Source organism: Uranotaenia lowii, chromosome 2 (assembly GCF_029784155.1).
Source record: "Uranotaenia lowii strain MFRU-FL chromosome 2, ASM2978415v1, whole genome shotgun sequence".
Classification (NCBI taxonomy): Eukaryota; Metazoa; Arthropoda; class Insecta; order Diptera; family Culicidae; genus Uranotaenia; species Uranotaenia lowii.
Window position 1 is genome coordinate 310,250,125 of NC_073692.1, and position 15,905 is coordinate 310,266,029.

The following is a 15,905-nucleotide window of genomic DNA, read 5'->3' on the forward strand; positions in this document are numbered from 1 at the left end:
ATTTTTCGAAAAAGCTACTACGGATGTTCCGTCGGTAAGTCAGTTTATTTTCTTTTTTTTCAATCATGACATTCATGGCTAACGATCTTCCTTTCATTGATTCTCATGTTTCCTCAATCTTTTCATCAGCGGTGTGTTAATTTTATTAACAATTTAAAAAATAATGGTTTAAATACATGGTTTATATATAGTCAAAGATCTAATTTTGATAATGACAGCACATTTTAAACATGTAAACCTATTATAAATTAACTGTTTTAACAGTAGAATAATATCAAAGATTTTCAATGGTTTCAAATATTGGCAAATGTATCATCGATATGCGGTCAATTTTATAATCTAAAAGGTTTGTGACAAGCATCCTTAAATTTTCCATAAATTACAAGATATGTTTATGTTTGCGATTTCAAAACACATGATATTTTGCCGATTTCACATTTTATATTTTCTGAGGTATTTTATAAAACATTTTTAAAAACTTTATTAAAATTCACAAAACTTTGTAATTTTTAAACTACCGTTTACAGAAATGAGCAAATTTTGAATTAGCTGAAAATCTGAAGACATCTTGCGCAAGTTGTCATATAATTTATTTTCTCGTGATATTACTGTTAAAAATTTCGTTAGTTCCAAATTTCTTAAATACTACACTTTTAAAAAATATTTTTTATTTGAAAATAAATGTGCTTTCATATTCGGTATAACTTCGTACTTAATTTTAAAGGAGTTTTTTTTGAAAATATCAAATTATTCTATCCTTAAAGACTTAAAAAACCAATCAAATTTCAAACTATTTTTATTACAAATAGCTGTTTAAGGCATTGAACTCATGAAGTTTTACTGTGCCGAGTATTCACTTCATTTGTGAATTCAAACTGGCATCATGCACCCATTCAGGATAAGGTTGCTAGAATTTTTCCCGCACGTATCCAGGCCGGAAGAATCCGCCCTATTTTATTTGAAACATGGCAAAATCCTGGCATCCTCAATACTGACAACCAACATTCCGGGCAATATCCGGGCAAATTTTGTCAAAACCGAGGAATCACTCAACAAAAATCAAGGAATAATTTTGTTTTCTTTTATATCACCAATAAACATAAGATTTTAAATAGATTTTTAAGCCTCCAAAAAATCTTTCATCTTAATTTTAAAACTTAACCGAAAAATTTCGTTTATGACGTAGAAATTAAAAATTAAACAACACAACTTATTTGGTTGTTGTTTGATTTGGAAAATAAAGTGAATATATTTTGGCAAAAACCGGACTTTTTAATGAAATCCGGGGCCGGGTAATCTGGCTACCTATTTTTAGGAGCTTTCATCACTTTTTTAGCATAATGGTAAGAGGCAATCAAATATGGAACATTCATCGCAATACACATCTGTTATTCGAATTTGTTATTTGTTCATGTGCCAAATTTTGGAAAGTTAAAAAGTTTACAGGTTTTTCTCCGACTTTTGTTTCTTGAATTTTTGAATGATTGATACAGATTTTGATAAATTTAATTTCAAAATCTCACATGGATTGGCCACCCATGCCTAGGCGTACATCCTTCAAGGATATGATGGCAAGCACCTTACAAATGCTAAAACAACCAGCACACAGAAAGAGTACTATGTATGCAGTAACCGAGATGCGATCTCATGACCTTTGGCTTCGAAGATTTGAGCGATCTCCTCTACGCCACGATCGGAGGTAAATTCCTCAATTTTTCAGTTTAATAAACCATTTTGTTTCTCTCTTATGAACTTCAGTGATTGTACACAAGTGATAATGATATTGGCCTGGAAATTTCGAAGTGGTCACCATGAAAAATCTACTTGTACGCAATCGCATCTCTTCAAAGATTCTACTATTTTACCGGTAACAAATCCTCCCTGCAAATAAGACCAAAATCATGAAAAAATCAAAATTCAAACAAATCAGAAGCACCTTATGTTTCACATGCCCAGTGAAATCCCACTGAAGAAACGCCCCACCAATTGAAGAAAAAGTCCCAGCGGTTTTGCTTTGTAGGCTGGCAGCAGAAGCTCATCTAACTGCTACATTAGCCAAGAGTAGGTAATCATTCGGCTCTCGAGAAATTCCCACACATTTGCGCACTGCCGCCCGGGTGGTTTTCCCCTTACGCCCCCTCAAACAAATCGCTTAGAAAAATTCCGAGACGGAACTTTCGCTGGGAAATGCAACTGGCATTGCTTGCGCTCAGCAAATATAAGCCGGAAAAAAAACAACACAACACAAAACTTAACCCGCAAAAACTGACAGCAGAAAACCGGCGGAAGGTCTCCACTTCCACCATCACCAAACTCCCATTCGGTTCTCATTGTTATGAATAATTAATTATGTAAATTAACCTTTCATATCGCGCGCGCACCCTCCGCGTTTGGCGTTTCGCGGACTAACTCGCTGGCTAATTATGGCTCGGGAATCGTCCCCACTCAAAGCCAAAGCCAATGGGTAAGGGGGGATGATGACAACGACGGCACCGTCGAAACACATGTTATCCGTGAATTTTCTCGGTTTAGCGCGATAAACTCCACTTTCCGCCTAATCTTCAACCTTCTCTTGTTTTCTCGTTTAACATGCATATGTGTATGCAACAGACCAGGAATAAAAAACCAACAGAACCAAAACTTATCTGCGCGGTAGCGCATAATGTTTCGAAGGCGAGTCACAAATTTTGGGAGGGCGATTAAAAATTAACTCTGGTAGCGACGACCGGGTTCTAGTATTCCGGGCACTCCAAAACCATCCACTAAGAAAAGCTGGGAGAACAGTGAAAAATAACACATTGTTTTGGGTCGGTTATTGTGGGAAAAGTAGGGAGAGGGTTTTAAAATTTTTGGCACATCCCTCCCCGCCAAAATTTCTTCCCCACCGACTCAAGACTGTCGAAAACGCAAAACATTTTCCTACCAAACAATACTCGCAACAATACTAGCAGAGGCCATCTCGAAATCAAGTGGGTAAAAATAGACGCGTAACGCTCTGCTTCTGAAAGCAGATCGTAAATCTTTTCGCGGATCGACGGGTGCTTTGCCTTCCTCCATCACGGTGTGGGCCAAGTTCCATAACGGTGGCGTTTTCTTTCCTCCCTCCCGCTTCTCGAAATTGGCATTCCGTCCGTCAATTGGCCAGTCAAACACTTTCTTACTTTGTTTTAACCAAGACGAAGAAGCAAAACGGAGGCGCTTATCTCCGGGGGAGGCGCGCGCGACGCCTGACGCCCCGGTTCAAGTTTTTGGTCACGTAGCAGCAGCAGATTGGCGGCGTCAATGGTGCGGCAGGGTTGAGGGTCATGGCGTTTCTTTCGTTTTTTTTTGCAAGACTTTGACTGCGTTTTGAGGAATTCTTTCACCTATTTATTTTGGCATAGCTTGAGTCGGTTGTTTTTTGCGATTGTTCCGAGGGGAATCCTCCTAGTTGATTATTTTGTGTATTCAGAATTTCAATTGTTAATTTTTTTCAACTTTGGATGAGATGTGCTTTTTAAACTTGAGTCTTTAGTCTCGGTTCTGGATTTGGTGTCGTTGGATCTTGGATCTTGGGACTTGATCAGACGCAATTTATGACCATAGTTTTGATCATGGACTTGGTCTAACTATCATTTGAAGTTTTGGTCAAATAATATTAAAATCTCCTCTCCGGGCCATCAACCTTAAACTGAATCCAAAATACTCTTAGGAAATTTTAAACAATCTTTTGTTTCCCTTAAGACGCCACCCCGTTTGTGTAAACAATCGAAAACCGCATGGTCAACTTAAGCCTGTGGTGGCGTCTCTATCGACTTTTCGAATGGACTCAACAGTAAGCGAGAGTGAATTTTTTCCCGCAACTTTTGCCGAGACTTTCCAAGAGTCGATGACGACGACGCCAACAACCGGGAGATGTGTTTGGAAAATAAACAAAAACCCCACGAACGATGCGTGTGCACGTTGTTCCATTGAAAAATTTGCAAACAACGGGGCGCTGCAGCTTATTATTTCTGGTTCGCTTTAGTTCGCGGACAACCGCAGCGAGAAAGGGGGGATGATTAAGGCTATAAGCAATGTCTCGCGCGCGTAACTTTGGGTGGTCCAAGGGCATTTGATTTTTTTTTTCAATAAATAATCAAGATGAAAATGAACCAAAATATTTACAAAAACATGAACCAAATTTCAAAGTGATTGAAATCTAAAAGTTTGTTAGCTCAAAACATTCAACGAAACGAATCTATCTTAATTTGAAACCTGATTATGACACCCAGATCCCCCAGATTAGAAACAATTCAGACAAAGCTTAATGTGGCATTTTGTTTCCATTTTCAGACTATCGTCAACAACAACGATGAGCTAAGCCGCCCATCGACCCATTAGAGTGCGATGCCTCCATTCTGCCCCACTCTGCTCTCACTCGTCTACTAAGAAATCCCCCCCTACTCGATCATCGTTTGTTTTTCGGAACTATTGCAAACAAGGTAAGTCAATTAAACGGCCATAAACATGTTAATTACCCGCAGCAAAATGTAAATGAAAAACAGTTGCAGACGCTCATTAGCCTTTGGTCTCTCTCTCTCTGGCTTGGATCACTTATCATAAGTCCAACAACAGAGTCAATGTGCGCTAGCACCCGAGTCCGATAATTTAAAATGTTAATCCGACGTGACCCACGCTAAACTATCCGAGAGAGCGGGGTTTGTTTTATGACTTTCCTATGTGTTTAGCAAACCGTGGCAAGGCGGAAACCGAAAAAACGTAATTAAATCAAATTAATAATATTCCAAGCTTTGGGAAGGAAAAAATAAAACAAACTAGTCTATGGAGCGGCAGTTGTTTGTTGGGACCAGAACTCGAAATGGTAACCTAATTAAAATCGACCGGAGGACTACAGAAACACAGAGAATGAAGGACCGAACTAACTAACAGAAAGAGACAGAGAGAAAGAAGGTATCATCATCTCATTAGAGCTCGGGTGGTGGACTGGGAGATCTTTTATCTCGTCCGTCGAAAGACCACGACGAGCAACTTGGTTCGTTCTGAACCGAACGGTCAAGCGCGCCCTCCCGATCTCCGTTGAGCTGAGCATGCTTCGGGGCATCATCGCTTCGCCTGCTGTATCTTGTTGAGGAGATCCTACTTATTTGCTTTAAAATTTCGCGCGACTTGACTTCGGTAAGGTTCATGTTTCGACTCCTGCTCCTCCCCGAAAGCGGGAGCACCCACCCAGAACCTGCCGCTGTAGCTCATCGAAGATCGTCGGGTGCTGATATCATAAATTTTCCTCCAATTCTTTCTTCCTTTGTTTGTTTTTCGTGTTCCAGCACCCTCCTCCACCCGAAGTTTCTCTGCTCCAGCGAGCGAGCGAGCGACCGCATCGCATCATCGGGAGCTGACATTCCAAAACTTTGGAGATGCATCTGCTTCTCCTTCCCGTTTAAGGAGGGATGCCATCCTTGTTTTTTTTTGGTTTTTATTGCACGAATAACGAGTAACGAATAACGAATAACGAATAACGAATAACGAATAACGAATAACGAATAACGAATAACGAATAACGAATAACGAATAACGAATAACGAATAACGAATAACGAATAACGAATAATATTCCAAGCTTTAGCCGCCGGCCGTGGCCTAGAGGACAGCGTTCCAGTCTTCTAAGCCAGAGTCCATGAGATCGAATCCCGATCACGGCACACATAGTACACTTTCAGTGGTCTGGTGGTTTTAGCATTTGTAAGATGCTAGCCAATTATATCCTTGAAAGATTGTACGCCTTAGAGTTAAGTAAATTAGATCTCTTCAAAGAAACATGATGTTTCACTGAGATCCTATATGTGTGTGTTCGAATAATGAATGACGATGAACAAGAAGATAACATTTTCACACGATTTAAATAATTCCCATATTCCAGTTTCTAATCATTATAAAATCTTTGTAGAAGCTTAAATTCGTTGATGTTTTGAGTGGGGGAATAGAAGTATCTTTAATTCGCATTTGGTTGTCAAGTCCTTGAACAACTACCCATTACATTAGCGATAGCTATTAGTCACTTTCCACTTCACACATTCCCTAACAGGGAAAGTACTCATTTCTCAATGAGTAATTAATTACTTCTACTCAGAATTTCTGGCAACACTGTTGTGTTACCACGAACCTAGTTAGGGTTGTCTCGCTTAACCGTGTGATGATGTAAACATTTGAACTGTCATCATCATCACCATCCTATTGTTCCCAGCAATCATCCATTGCGAATTGGACAAAGCAAGAGGTACCAAAACAAACAATGTTTTTTTCTGCTCGTGGCAGAAGAAATCTTCTGCTGCTGTGACCGGAGACGATCATCTTTCTGTCGGAGGAACCGATAGGAAACCGTAAGTTTCGACATCTCCCCTCAACTTGTAAATTGAGAGTGCTGAACAGCTTCGCGTACCTTGTACTTGGTAACGCCTTGGTGAACGCATCAGCTGGCTGATCCTCAGTAGAGTTGTGTCCAAAAGAAAGCTGACCGCTTCTGGGTCCGTGACTCTTTCGGGTACTGGAGGCAAGGGATGTTGTCCTCCATCAACGTGAAAGGAGTGCTAACCACAATCAATTCACCAAGGAAGTTTGTTAACCACAAACCTTTCTTTACTGCATGTCAAGAGGCTCCCATTTCAGCTTCATTTGATTGTAGACTGCCCTCTGCTGACGTTTCGTTGACTACGAGATTAGATTCCCAAAGATCATGTTTGCAAAGTCTGCATCTGCATATCCAATAAGTGGATCCAGTTTCGCGATTCTGCAGAATACCAACGCCGTATTGGTCGTACCTCGAAGGTATCGCAGAATACGCTTTAACCCCTGCCAGCGCCGGCCTGGTACTTGCGCAGTACGCTAACCGCAGCACAGATATCTGGCTCGAAGATGTCGCCAGGTATTGTAGACAACCAATCAATTCTTTAAACGGTTGTTCGGTGATAACCTCACCATCTTCCAGCTTTGTCCAGAGAACGTTCGTGTCGTGCGGTGTGCCAACAGGTTTAGAATCACCCATACTAAATCGCTTCAGAACCTTTTCGACGTATCTTGCTTTCGAAATCTCGATGATACTCTTAATAAAGTCTCGTTTGATGGTCATTCCCAAGAAAGTCTTGACCTCCAAGAGATTTTTCATCTGAAATAGCCTTGCAAGCTCGGTCTTTATCCAGATAACCTCTGAAATGTCTTTTCCGGTGATCAGGATGTCATCCATGTACAGATTGAAGGTGAGTCTTCGCTTACAGGATCGATAAACGATGCAGTCACTCTTCGACGGGTAGACACCAAACTTTCTTATCCCGTCGTCGAATCGCTGGTTCCAAGCACGACCCGCTTTGTTTAAGCCGTAGAGACTTTTCCTTCATCGAACGACCTTCGATTTGCCGACGTCATCGTTTGGCAACTGCATGTAGATAACATCTTCTAAATTTCCATTTTAAGATGCAGTTTAGACGTCCATCTGATGTATGACCATGCCGTATTCTTTCGCCAACGCCAAAATGGTACGTACACTCTCCATCTTGGCAACCGGAGCGTAGGTTTCCCAGTAGTTCAATCCTGGTCTTTGGAAACACCCCTTCGCGACCAATCGAGCCTTGTAGCGACTATCGTCCTTCACGGTGAACACTCACTTCGACTCATTCACTTTGGGTCATCTCTGTCATCTCCTCGTCGATGGCGATCTTCCAGGAATCCCAGTCGTCCCGGTGCTTCAGCTCAGTGATGTTCTGAGGTAGCTCCTTATCTACAGCAGACGGTGCTGACTTCTTCTCAGGGCCGTTTCAGGGGAGAAGGAATATTGTTCATCATCGTCATCGTATGAGAATTCCTCGCTGCTCTCGTAGTCGCTCTCGCCGTGATCGTCAACAACCACACTGTTACCCGCAGTGTGATCGGAATCAGCTGGCACATTGGCTATCCGCTCACATGTTTTTTTTTTTAGTTGTTGGTACATTGGCTGACCGCTCAAATGTGATTCCGAGGGCTCGCATATCGACTGACTGCTAGGATGTGGGCTATTGTTCTGGCTCATACTTATCGTCGGCTAACATCTCAAATGTGATGGCCTCTGGTGAGTGTTCTACAAACTGGCCCTGTCTGATACAGCATCGTCTCACACTGGCTCCGAAACGCTGGTTTTCACAAAGACCACGTTGCGGGGAATCTCGATGGAACGGCTCGAACCATTTCAAAGTCGGCACTCGTTATTCGGTAACCCACGAATAACAGACGTTTCGATTTTGAATCGAGTTACTGCCGCTTTTCCTTCTGGATCTGTATGCTGGACAACCCAGCTTTGGCCTCCGATTAAACCACATTTCAAATGGCGTCTTATTAATCAGAAGTTCGTCAGATACGCAGCGCACAAAACGGCTTCGCCCCACATACTTTTCCCGTAGCCTACTGCCAAGTATCATTGCCCTTGACTTCTTCATCAACAATTGGTTAGCCCGCTCGCTGACGCCGTTCTGCTGCGGAGTAAGCGGAACAGTGAATACCATCTGAACACCTTTTTTCAGAACAATGTACTATCGCAGCTTGCCCTACTTCTGACTGCCTGCCTGACTGAAGTGTGCTATTTCTATAGCCTCATAATGCTTGAAGAGCTCGAACTTATGCTCGCTCTTATGCTTCATGAGGTAGACGACCATGAAGTGTGTGAAATCGTCGATGAAAGTTATAAAGCATCGAAATCAATCGAATTTCGGGACTTCCATGTATCCACACACGTTCGAATGAACAAGCTTAAGCTAATGTCCTCAACCATATCATCACGGAACATCTCCTGTAAGACGTTCGAGGCGCATATGCCACTGTTTGTAAAGCTTTCCACCTGATTTTAGGGCTCAACAACAAATCCACGCAGTAAAAGTTGTTCAGGAGTTTTCCTTGGGCGAAAACCTCCCGTGCGAACTCAAATTGCTCTTGTTTTCCTAGAAAAATAACCCTTTTCCCGTTTTCTGTGCACTTGCTGACCGAAAGAAGATTTTCGACTAGCTCTGGTATCAAAAGTACATTGAACAGTATAATTGGACTACATTTGGCGACCGCGGTAGCTTATTTCTCTTCATCATGATAAAAAAAGAAATTACGAAAAAAAAATCGAAACGAAAAGGTAAACAAATGTGGTCAAAGATTCACGCTGAATTTAGTTTAATTGACCTTGCCTGAAAATTAAACAGTTTATTAATAACCCATCGAAAAAAAACTGTGGTAAAATGAGTAATTCAAATACTCATTACATGAAAAGTAGTCGAAACAAAAAGCACCGCTGTTGATTGATTTTCGGAGGCCACCTAGATTGAAGTGAAAAAAAATAAAAACGTGCCATATTTACATGTTGTTTACATAGTTTTGGAAATAAGCGGCTTATGAAACAAGGCCGAAAAGACAGCTTGATCATGTTCAAAATTTTAAGCGGGTTGAGAGGACAGCTAGAAATTGGATGGCGAGATGAGAGGACAGTCTGAACGTGACGGTAGAAATTTCAAGCGAGTTGAACGTATCGATAATAATTTAAAGCGATATAAATTTAAAGCGAGTTGAGAGGGCATCCTATGCATGCGAGTTGAGAAGACCACAAAGTAAAAACAGCGTGTTGAGAGGACAACTGTATTGAAATGAGGCGAGTTAAGAGGACAGCCTTTGAATTGCGTGTTGGGAGGACCGCAAAATAGAAACAGCGTGTTGAGAGGACAGCTGTATTTTACTAAAAGGCGAGTTGAGAGGACAGCCTGTGAATTGCGAGTTGGGAGGACCGCTAAATAGAAACAGCGTATTGAGAGAACAGCTGTATTTTACTACAAAGCGAGTTAAGAGTACAGCCTGTGAATTGCGAGTTGGGAGGACCTCAAAATAAAAAGACCGTGTTGAGAAGACAGCCTGTCAATTGCGAGTTGGGAGGACCGCAGAATAAAACCAAAACGTGTGGCGAGGACAGCTGTATTTTATTGCAAGTCGAATTGAAAGGATAGCTTTTGAATTGCGAGTTGGGAGGACCGCAAAATAAAACAGCGTGTTGAAAGGACAGCTGTATTTTATTACAAGGCGAGTTGAGAGGACAGCCTGTGAATTGCGAGTTTGGGAGAACAGCATTATAAAAAACGTGTTAATAAAAATATATACTTGAATTTGGCAACGCTGGTTATATAATTACAAGTTTAGCAAAATAAATGCTTAGAATGCTTGGATTGCTACACTGGAGTTAACAAGTTCACACAAATTGTCAACATGTGCGTACCAACTGAAGCTTTGGAGAAACATTCGTTACAGTCATCATTACGTTCTGTTCAAAGGATGGAGAGAGCATAGGCGATCCTCAGTAAAATTGCTTAACACGTAGTGCCAACTAGTTGTTAATGGCAAAATTTATCATCACTTTTGACGTCCTGCCTTCCTTTTTGATCAAAGCTTCTAATCGTCGGTGGAAAAGAGAAAGAGTGATAATTCAATATAGGTCTAACGGTTTAACGATTTTGTTTTTTAAACAAAACTTGTTTTGTTTTTTATTTCTGAGAGGAAGGGAGACGTGTGGGCACGAATGGATGCATGGGTATATCACATATTCTCTCCATGGAATGGATTAAACGGATACTGCGTCATCCCACACAAGCGTGCATCGAGTCAGTCAGTTAAGTTCTTACGTTGGCACAAATCCGCTTGAAAACGAGTGCAATTGGCAACCCTTCTCGTTTTCTGCTGATATCAGCAGAAGGAAGCTGGGAAAAGCGACGAAAACTCGGGAGATCGTTTGCAGTTTTATGTCTTCGTTTTGTTTTTTTCATCCCGTCCGTTCTGCCTCAAGTTGGCTCCAATATTCCCAGCTACCCATCCCCAAGCAAGATGCTGGTTGATTTATCTCATTTGCAAAGAACTTGACCAGCGAGCGGGATGAGTTTCTGCACTTTACCAGCTCGTCTTCCTCGATTCGCTGCAACCCGGCGACTCGACCAACTGTTCCGGAGGAACGAGCGTGGAGATTTTCCGAAGAAATTTAATTAATTTTTTTACCACGGCACGACTTTTGAGTAGTGGGTTCTCAATTTTGGTTGTCGTCCTTCCACTCTTCTCGATGCAAGCCGAGGACAACTTTTCTCCCAGAATAATACTTAACAACAAGAACCCCCCGAAACGAGAGGGTCGCTGCTTAATTAGCAATTCAAAGCTCTGCTCTGGAAACAAGGAACATCAAATTCGTGTCCTTCTTCGCTGACAACAAGGTATCACCGAGCACGAAATCAATATTTAAGAGCATCCCTTCCTCCCTTCGGGACAAATAATTACAGCAGTTGGCTTCCGAATAATTACCTAAATTATTGGTTTCCCCCTTGCTTGCGCTTACGCTGCGTAACGATTTCCCTGGTGCTGCTTGGAGCCTGAAAGAACTTCTTTACGCTGCTGCCTAATGAAGCCTGAAAACTACTTCCTTTCTCGGGTCTGATGTCTCCGGACCAGGCTTGTGTAAACAAGCTAGCTTTTGGGAGGGGCGAAAAGCACCGAATGGGAAAAAAAATCGAACAAAACGTTCGGTCAAAGTTAATCAGCAACTTCAGTGGGCATTAACAACAACAAGCACCGGGGAAAAAACTCCCAACTGATCAGCTCTTTTGAAACTTGCGCTTGAGCAAACTTTCCGAAACTGCGACGAAAGCAATTTTCGAATATGCAAATTAGGCGTTCGCCTGGCGATTCGTCGTTTTTCTCCCCAAAATAAAGAGATGATTGAGGTTTTTGTGCGACTGATTTTGGCAGGCTGCAGCTTCTCAACCACTTCTTACTTACTAAACCTGGATAAAATTTTTGGATGGATCAATGAAATTTTAAAGTTTTTTTAGCTAAATATAAGTAGCATGGAAAATTGACAAATCACATCCTTTCTATTACCTAGATTTAACCATTGAGCTCTCCAATAGACTGAGTCGATTTGGGGTCATTTTTGAATTTCTCAAACCCTGGGGTCTTAAAAGCTTCGTTTTGGTCCAAAACTCATCCATGATTTTTTGCAGAATTTTTAAGTAACGTTTACATGAGTAAATTTGAACTTCTAGGTTTGTATGGGAAAATTGAATATTTTGTACTGAAAAATCAACATCATTTTTGTTTCTCCTGTGGAACCGAGCCTGCTAATGGTTTTTGTGCCAATTTATGAATTTCTTACAGGAAATTTTCCGCTGAACAACTTCGTCCAATATCATAACTTCGTATCTTTTAAGACAAAAAAGTTATTAGCTGTTCAACAGGTGTATATCTTTTTGGATTGATAAATAATGAATTCAATTGACACCACTGCTTGTGCCCCACGAAGTATGGCATGAAAAGTGATCTTGCAATACTTCGCTAGGCACACAGCAGTGGTGTCAATTGAATTTCTTGATTATCAATGCCAAAAGACATACACCTGGTAAAGAGCTAATAACTTTTTTGTATAAAAAGATACGAAGTTATGATATTGGACAAAGTTGTTCAGCGGTAAATTTCCTGTAAGAAATTTATAAATTGGCACAAAAACCATTAGCAGGCTCGGTTCCACAGAAGAAACAAAAATGATGTTGATTTTTCAGTACAAAATATTCAATTTTCCCATACAAACCTAAAAGTTCAAATTTACTCATGTAAACGTTACTTAAAAATTCTGCAAAAAATCATGGATGAGTTTTGGACCAAAACGAAGCTTTTAAGACCCTAGGGTTTGAGAAATTCAAAAATGACCCCAAATCGACTCAGTCTACTCTCCAAGGCATTGAAGCAAACACCTTTTACGGAATGAATCAATCTGCCTCAATGAAACTCCTAATTCAAAGCCGTACTAATGGTTGATGTCCATTTAAACGTCTTCACCGTAATGTTACTGGTTTGGTGCTGGTAATTCAGGCAACATCAATTGATTTTTTGCCCCCGCAACTCATCTGTTCCATGTCAATTTGTAAACAATTTCCCCAATCCCAAATTTGAATACCCACATCAATTTAGCCTTTTCATCGTTCCGCCGAAAAGAGCCTTCAATTTGCCTCGTTTGCAAACAAACAACCAAATACCCGCTCACCGTACACAAAACACAGCTGAGGGAAAAAAATAAACCCCAAACAAGCAAAACGAAAACAATAATTACAGACCAAGGCCCACCACCACTCATCATCACCTCGTTTTCGATTTTAGCGTGCAAATCGTGCGCGCATCAAACCAACGATGAAAAACGAAGAGAGATCGAGCGAGAGAGGCTCGGTGCTCTCCTCTACCGAGTTAAGTCGCGTGGTCGCTTCGGCTTTCTTCGAGCTGAACGAGCGCATTGTGTGCGTTTCAGCTTTTTACTCATCCGTTTTGAGCGTTCATTCGCACAGCCGGTGAACTGCGATCGTGCCTTTTTTTGCTTCGGTGATCGGTCACCGGAGCCATTCTTGAACTGGCTAGTTTCGTGCACGATCAATGATGAACACAGTAATTGGTTATTAGTGCACTTGTGCACGCTTAACATAAATTGATCAAAAGGAAAAAAGATCGCTGTAGGCACCTTTCAGGAAAATGGCGCCAGTACCCTACTGATCCATTTGTCGAAGTTCTGCGGTCGATTAGAGCAGATAATTTTTATTTCTCGAGGTTACTCGAGCTTGTTTGCTGACGCTGCTGCTACCCCCGGATGATTAAGATTGTGATGATGTATTTATGTTTTTCTTGTGGGGCGTCTCGGAAACAAACTCACGCGCTCCAGTAGCTAAAGTGGAAGGAAGATGACGACGACGACGACGACGACACATTCAAATAAAGCGGATGAAAAATATTACAAAAATTTTGCTACTTGACGCAGCGCGCGAAATGATGAACTGGATTGGGTGGAAAAGGCAACTGAACTTGGATCACGGGATGCGATCATTGGAATGACGTGTGTTAACTTTGGTTGGAGGAAAGATTGCTAAAATAATAATAAATAATCGATGATCAGAATGATTTCGATCGTTTGTAGTCACGATTGGAATGAGGTAACTTTATGAGAGAAATTGAAAGATCTCGAGTCTATTCAAATGGTGATAAGCATAACTGACAAAAAAATAAACAACTACTTTCAAAAAGAAATATTTCATGGGATGGGACATTGATTACGCAAATAAGAGAGAAATGCACAAATATGAGATTAAATGACAATAAAAGGGACAAGCAGTACGAAAATTTCGATCCTGATCGATTTTACGCAAAAAGTTACGCAAATGTTTGTCTTTTATGAATCCAAAGCAATGCCAAGAGAAAACTATTTATAAAGCTGCGATTAATATTTGGACACCTTTTAATAAAACATTTATAAGAGCAAAAAGGTCCTCTGGAAAACATCGGAATAAACAAAAAATAACACGCCAAGCGTTCACCAAGACCTTTATTTAAAAAAAATCATATAGTAAAATAATAATAATAATAATGAGGGCCGTAGGAGGAACTACCTCATGGGGGAATGTTTTGGTGACAAAATGTTTCCAAACCATTTTTGCTTGAAAAATGCATACGGTTTAATTTCCTTATATTAATAGTTTTACATTTAAAATCAGTACATTCGAAAATAGGTTCTAATAGTGTTCAGAATTTTTGAGGCTTAAAAAAATAAATGAGGGATTTTGAAGGCTTCATTTAAATTAAAACTTAAGTTCAAATAACTCTTTTTTACTTTTGTAAACTCTATACATTCAGACCTTTGTTTTTTAGGTATCTACAATATAAATAATGTGGAACAATAAGCCAATAAAATATATTTCCAGCTGAATTTTCCTGAACCTGAAGATTAAGTACAAGTCATTTTATGAACAAAAAATTTATCATTTATAATATTATTTATTATTTAAATCCTGTGAAAAAATAAAATTAAAATTTATATTGTTCAATACACGCAATTCTATAAAATGAGTTAAGATCTTATTTTATAAACGCCGTCTCACCTGTTTTGAGATTTGATTTGGGCGATTTTGAATTTTGATTCCAAATCTGAATTCTGCATTTTGAAACTGAATGAAATTTTTAAATTCTTTATTTCAAATCGTTTTTGAATCAAAATTCCAAATAAAAATTCTGATATTCAATTTCACAATTATAGAAATTCAAAACAAAGCAGATTGAGGAACAAATTAAGTGAGCCTGTGCATTGCAGAATGTTTATTTTTACCTGTTTAATAGTTTATTGTTAGGAAATACTTTGTTTAATCATACAACCGGATTATGAATGCGAAAAGATTGTTGTGCATTGAAACGATTGTGAAAAATGTAGTTTCGAGTCAGAAGTGTTCATTCCCGAGCAGGACTTATGAATAAATTTTCATAAAAAGGTAAATTTAATGTAAGTTTTTTTTTTTTTTTGATGAACATATCAAAATATAATATTTTTGTGTTACCGGCTTGAAGGGCTATAGAAATAATTTAGTATACCTTCATTCTTCTTATAATTAGCTGAATTATTAGTTCAATGTACTCAGATCACTACTAGTGCTATAAATTTTTGGTTGAAACTCTCCACCATTTGCTTCACTAGCTAATTACTCCATCAAATTCTAGAAGGGCCACAAATTATCCAATATTAACACTAGGAATTCCTTATTAAAGGTGTTACTGAATAAATAGTATGAGATAATATAGAACTGATGATGACTAATAAGTTAATAAAATAAGTTATTAAAAAATAAAATCAAGTAAAGTTAAAGCCAAATCATTTTTTTTTTTAAATCGTTTAGATTACGATATTCAATTTCGTTTCTCAAAAGCTTACTGATATTTAATTCATTTTCGGTCTAGGTGTGAAAATTTAATTTTTGAATTAGTATTAGTCAATTGATATGATGAACCTCTTTCAATTTAGATCTGAGTAAAAGTATACATGAGATTGTTCGGGAAAACAAATTTATCAAACCGCGTTAGTAATTACACTAAATA

The 15,905-nt window shown here is 39.6% G+C and overlaps 1 protein-coding gene across 1 annotated transcript in view; it reads left to right on the forward strand.

Moving 5' to 3' along the window:
- Positions 1-15,905, forward strand: part of LOC129747887 (frizzled-2) — a 132,115-nt gene that overhangs the window by 20,060 nt on the left and 96,150 nt on the right. Inside the window, exon 2 of the mRNA XM_055742269.1 lies at positions 4,315-4,463. The gene's annotated coding sequence lies outside the window, so the exon portion shown is untranslated. The remainder of the gene's footprint in view (positions 1-4,314; positions 4,464-15,905) is intronic.